Source organism: Oxyura jamaicensis, chromosome 1 (assembly GCF_011077185.1).
Source record: "Oxyura jamaicensis isolate SHBP4307 breed ruddy duck chromosome 1, BPBGC_Ojam_1.0, whole genome shotgun sequence".
In the NCBI taxonomy this organism is placed as follows: domain Eukaryota; kingdom Metazoa; phylum Chordata; class Aves; order Anseriformes; family Anatidae; genus Oxyura; species Oxyura jamaicensis.
In genome coordinates, this window is record NC_048893.1 from 73,703,003 (window position 1) to 73,709,172 (window position 6,170).

Sequence of the window (6,170 nt, forward strand, 5' to 3'; positions counted from 1 at the left end):
CAGCAGCAGCATTTTCACGTTTGTTGAACTATCCCAGGCAACTGCTTGGCATCTCTGCCAGATTTCGTGGGTGACAGGGGCCACAGCCTTCTTGTTCTGTCTTTGCCTCCTCTCCCTGCCAGAGGTACAATGAACCCCAGCTGGATTTGCAGGAATCCCAAGGTTTTTCTCTAGGGGAGCAACCTGTTAGAGCACAAAAACTCTTATGAACACCTTATGAACACCTGCGGTTTCTGACACAGCTGTTTCATTATCTCACTTTTTTTTTTTTTTTTGGTGAAACCAGGAATAAAAGAGAAATATTTTGGTAGTATATGTTTCTTCTAGACACCATGCTTTTAAGTCTCTCTTACACTGAAACTGCTGTTTCATTTCTGTGCTCTGTGCAGTTACTGGGGTTTGCCTTTAGCTTCAGCAAGTGAGATATAAGCCTCATCTGAACAGCAAATGACACGCAAATTTTGTACTGCTTTTTTTCCCTCTGAGCCCACAGATGACTGTATTGCTTTTCTTACAGTGCTGCAGAGGGACAGGGAGAGGGGCAGCATCCTTCTTTGTGTCTGAGCACCAAAGATCTTGATCTTGCTCACAGTGGTGGCAAAATTCGTGTTTCTGTTCAAAGACCTCTCAACAGTCACTTGCATTCAGGGCAGCAAACACTGCAGAAGCACAGAAACAAAAGAAAATCTTTAAAAGATGGAAAAGGAGACAAGTATCTTGGAGTGAAGCTTGCTGGGCTGGCGGCAGAAAGCTGAGCTGCGGGAGTGCAGAACTGAAGCCTGCAGCCTGGCAGAGAAATCCCTGGGTTTCTGTAGGACTGAAAAGGACCTGCTTTGTCCTTGCAGTTCAGTTCAGTGTGTGACCCAGTGACACTAAGAGAGGATTTTTTTTTTTTTTTTTATAATAATGGTGTCTGTGTTTTTTCATGGGGCCTATTTCAGATTTAAAAACATAACCATGAGTGCTTCTACAAGCTGAAGAGTTTTATTGCCTGCTGGGTCAGGCCAAATGGGAGTTTCCCATGAAAGGAACCATCTTGAGAGGTTGTCTCAGCTCTAGTTTTCACACAAGGCCTGGAGTTAAAAATTTATTTGAAGTCCTGCCACAAGCACATGCAATATCAGGTAGCATTATCTTCAGGCAGCCCCTACTGTGATCATCAGCCAGAGTTTCAGGCTGCTGCCTGGAGACATAGCACAATATGAAGCAAGCAGTAGCTGTGGCTTCATATCAGCTCCTCTGTGTGCTCAGAGGGGGTTGTAAGTCCACAGATTCAGAGAGGTTCATAAGTCAGGAGGAAGCTGTGAGTAAATATATAAAGATGCAGTCAGTTGGGCTGAAGTACAAAGTTCACTCTACAGGGCTTTACGGTCTGTCCTGTGCAGACACCACAGAGATCTGACTTGAGATGAGTTCTTGAGGATGTTCCTATGAAGCTCTGAAGACCACAGATGTGTGGGACTATTCAGATCCAACAGTGAGATTTTATCATGTTTCTAACTCTGGTAATACATTTTTTTTGTAAATACTAAACTTTGTGCCCACTGAACTTTGGTGTAATTCTTTATCTTTAGAAAGCAGCCAAACAATTTATTGGACAAAGAAGTGTAGGTATAACAAGAACTGGTAAGAAGTCTCAAAGTAAATACATACAAGATCACACTCCTTTTTCCATGAAACCACATAACGTATTTAATATTGACAATTTTTAAAGACTTCTGTATAAATGTTCATTCTCCAGAAACAAAAATACTTAATGAAGCAGGATTTTGGTGTTTTTTTTTCCCACCTGATTCATCTCATGAAAGGCAAGAAACCTCACAAGGCTGTTCTCTTAGAGCTCATTCCTATTCCAGGGCAGGCATGCAAACATTTATGTGATTCTGCAGACTGTCTGCTTTAGGGATCTGAGTTCCCTTATGGAGGAAGTGAGTAACTCAGTTTGACTTCAGTGGTAGTTACTCATATCTTGTGAGGAGACAAGTAAGAAGAGAAAAAAAAAGGAAAAAAAAAAAAAAAGGGAAAAAAAAAAAAATCACGAGAAGAGAAGGGTCCAAGAAAAGAAATGCAAGGGGGTGGGAGGCAGATGAGCAGGCAGTGAATGAGCCATCCATAATCAGTGGTCCTCACCTGCTCTGTCCTTTGCCGGCACAACCCAGAGAAATTTGTATTAAATGTGAGAGCCCAAGTGATGGAGCATCAGCTCCCTCACTGTACCATTTCGTTGTGCATCCTTTGACATCTTTCAGTAACACTCAGAATATTAGGGAGATGTTAAATACTACTTCAAATGTCTGTTCCCAGACAAACGTTATACATAAGTATGCATGTTTCTGCATACATATTTATATGCACAGAGCTATAGCAGGGATTTGGATATTTAGGGATAATGCTGGAAAACATGCTTAGGTGTTAACTCATTACTTGAAGTTTAAACCCTGACATGCCTGTTGCTTTCTGGATCAAAGCCAGTAAAACCTGTGTGTAACACTTGTCTCACCACTTGTGGCCCTAAGCATTTTGCTGCATGGAGTATCAGGGCCAACAAACCCAGCTGGTTACAACAGCCCAGCTGACACTAGCATTCCCTGAAGAAGTCTACAGCTTGGGTTCGGTTGATTTAGTCCCTTGCTTGGCTCATTAGTTTCTCTGGGAAGTCCGGAGGCAGACAGGGAGCACAATGAAGAGGCGTAACTGAGCAAATGGCCTTGCACTAACACATCAAGTCGTGCCCATATTAAGTGCTGCATCAGGGCCATGGGGAAGGCAAAGCCTAATGCACTGCACTTAAAACACTTCCTGAAAGGTTTTGGAAACCACCAGCATCAACTGAGACAGTGTTCTTAAGAAATGAGTTCAAAATAGGTCAGTGCTGGCAGATTTTGTATCAGGAAAACATTGTGCCTGAAGCCAAAGGGGGGGGCAGAACTTCACAAGCACATTTTGGAGCAGTTCTACCTCACTGCCATCCCATATCCCACTGCACACACAGCACCTGTCTCAGAGAGGAGGGAGCTATACACTCATGGAGGCTTGAGCCTTCACAAGCAAAAATAAGTCTTTCTGAAGAAGGGGAAACAAGAGGAAGGTCAATATTCAAAACGATTTTGTTACTGATTTCTTTCCTTCTCAAAGTACCTCTGGTAAAGAATCCCCTTCCCCAAGCTCTGACAAGAGGTGTGATAAGGCCCATGGCTGACATGTTCTTGATCTCCTCTGGAAGATTCTCATCACAAATGGTCCCCCCTTGGGCAGAGGCTCAGTGTTTCTGGAGAAACCACTGCTTACATAGCACCATGACGGGGTTTTGAGCAGTGGAGTCAGGCCAATGGCTTTTGGAAAGATAACCATGCCAGGTCCATGATATCAACTGAAGCCATCTGCAGTATTTTATTTCATTTATCATCTATCAGCAAGTTCTTCTCCCTCTTTTTGCCTTCCCCATCTTCTGGCACTCGGAATAATTTTAGTCTAATTACACACCACAGTTTAGAATAATCATTTTATTTTATTTTATTTTTCCCAGTGGTTGCAGACCATTTAGAAACATTTGAGCCTGCATTTCCAATGAGCCAGCAAATGGCCGTAATCCACCAGGGGGTGACCCTGGCAGGTGGGGAGGAAGTGTAGAGTCCACCAGCTGGAAGCAGAGGTGACCTGAGCCTCCTCTGATGACCCCCTTTGATTCCTCAGCTGCACCCAGCAGCAGCAGCCTTAGGTCAGGGGAAGTTTTTTAGGGGATTATATGGTGACTGCACAGAGCTGGGAAGGGTTTGCCTTTTGTCTTCCATTAACTCTCCTTTATTTATTTATTTTACTTAGCTACCTAATCTAGCTCACTATTTCTAAGGGATTTGTGGTTAAACTCTGTTACACAAGCATTTAGGTCAAGCCAGCCAAACCTTAGAAAAGAAAAGAAGAATTGAATCTATCTAAATGTGTGTGGAGTGAACCTGAGAACTCCCTGAAGCCTTTCAGCAGTGATTATCCATCTCCCTGTGTAGCACCTGAAGCTATTTTTAGCACTGATATGTCAAAGTGGATATCTATGAATCTATGTGGTAGGTAAACATAGCAGACTTGGGAATGATGTAAGTCCCCCAAACCCCTGTCCCATTGCCTCTCCAAGAAGACATTAAGGAAAGCATTGTGATTAGTGAGAAGCGTCTGGTCAGCTTAAACATTAAAGCAGACTGAACTGTTCAACCTACTTAATAAAGGCAAACTTCTGGGCAGCTCTGGTGAGATGACATTTTCCTTGGGTGACATCATTCTAAAATAATGTCTTGAAAATACTGTGATGAAACATGCAATGAGACAAGTATTCTGGCCTTTCCCTTTCCAGACACCTGTGAGTCAGCCTAGACTACTTTTTTTTTTTTTTTTTTTTTCTTTCCCTCTAAATAAAGAACAGTTTCAGAGCTAGTTTTCTGAAAGCTCTAGCAGTGACAGAGGAACTAATACACAGAGTAATTAAAGCATGTTGTTGACATGTCCTGGCTCTCTCAACCCTTCAGTCACTCAGGCTCTTTTTTTTAAACCTATTCCCATTTCACAAGGTGCATTTATTATGAGTCTCATTCATTTGAAATATCAAGGCTTGCAGATTTTAAAAACCTGATTATTTCACTGCTTGAGGAGTATATTTGTGCTGTCTGTGAGATGGCAGCACCTCACTGAGTGGGGGAAAACCAGCATCAGACAGGAATCTTGCAAACTGCAGATTTCACTCCCCTGCTCTGTTGTCCAGAGCACACTGCAGCTTTGGTTGCCTTTGTGCATCCATCAGCGGTGGCAAAAGGACACGCCTGCTTCTGGGACAGCTGGTGTACGGTGGAGATGCAGACCCCATCTATCTGCACTGGGGAGCTTGACTGATTTGACTCTTGATGGGTTTGTGCCGTCCTTGGCCACGCCCTGCACATTTGCTAACAAAGTAACAAAGGCAGGTTTTGCCCAAAGCTGGCATTGTTTCATGTGTGTGTGATGGCAAGCATGAAATGAAACAGTATCATGGTTCATTGGGTAGATCCGCTTAAAGCCCTTGTAATGAAGGACACAAGGGAAAACTCTTCTTACTGCTCCGAGGAAAAACTCTGTGTTTGAACAGATAAAGAAGAGCACCTGTCCCTCCAGATGGGGTGTCAGTGCCAGAATAATGCTGATACTCTCCCCTCTTTGCAGATAATGAGAGCAGATTGTTTCCAGACCAGTCTTTCCACCATCCACTTCAAAAACAAAATCAACTAACAAATTACCAAAATAAGGTTATTCCAAAGTATACCTTTATCATCAGGTAAACAGTGTACATCTGTTAAACACAGGCAAACAAATCTCACCCTAAGATCTGTACAGGGTCTGTGGTATTTATTCCATCACTGCTTGCCCAATTCTTTAATATTTAATTACATTTATTTGGATTTGCCAGACAATCATGAGATGAAGCTAACAGGGCAATCTTTTCTATGAAAAGAATGTAGAAAAAAGATGAATTTGACAGGGTAATCTCTTCTTCAGAGAAAAAGCAGATGAAAATATGGCAAGGGAAATAGCAGAGGCAGTCACAGCCATACTCAGCTGTTTCATCCTAGTCACAGAAAATAATTCTCTGTCCCTTTATTCTGGTTCAGAATGAATGTCTCTCCTGTCACAAGAAGCTATGCAGGTATTTCACTTTGTCACTGAGGGACACAGTTCAATCAAATGGGTTATTCATGGATTTGATTATCAGTGAGGGACTACTATATACCCATTTACTTGCTGGAATACTCTTTTGCTGGCTTTTCCTTCATCTTTTCCCTGCACATCAAAGTCCCTGTCTGGCCCCAAAGTTTAGTATATGTTATATTTCACATAAGGAGATCCGTTTTGATTGATTTGAGGGATTTGAATGTAGGCTACTCACCTCCCAGTACAGGGCCCTGACTTTAGGGTTACAGGTTGCTCTGGAGTGGTGAATTGTTTTATATGTATATTTATATATATATATATATGAACTCATACTGGAGCACAAACCACATTTGCATGGTCTCAGTCTGTCTTTATGGATTAATGACAATTTGAGTGCTTCTATGGAAGGTGGAACATTTTTGAGAAAAAAGCCTGGCAAGCCCCTCAAGGATGTCTTACAGAACAGTGCTTAGGGTACCCCCTGAAAATTGTCAGCAGAG

The 6,170-nt window shown here is 42.4% G+C and overlaps 1 long non-coding RNA gene across 2 annotated transcripts; it reads right to left on the minus strand.

Moving 5' to 3' along the window:
- Positions 1-276: 276 nt before the first annotated feature.
- Positions 277-5,462, minus strand: LOC118164207. Of its 2 annotated transcripts, none has more exons than XR_004749371.1 (2): positions 5,340-5,462; positions 277-659 (listed from the first exon to the last, which is right to left on the minus strand). It is a non-coding gene; the product is annotated as an uncharacterized LOC118164207 (long non-coding RNA). The 2 variants fall into 2 exon arrangements; XR_004749372.1 differs by having other exon boundaries at positions 5,285-5,459.
- Between the last annotated feature and the right edge of the window lie 708 nt (positions 5,463-6,170).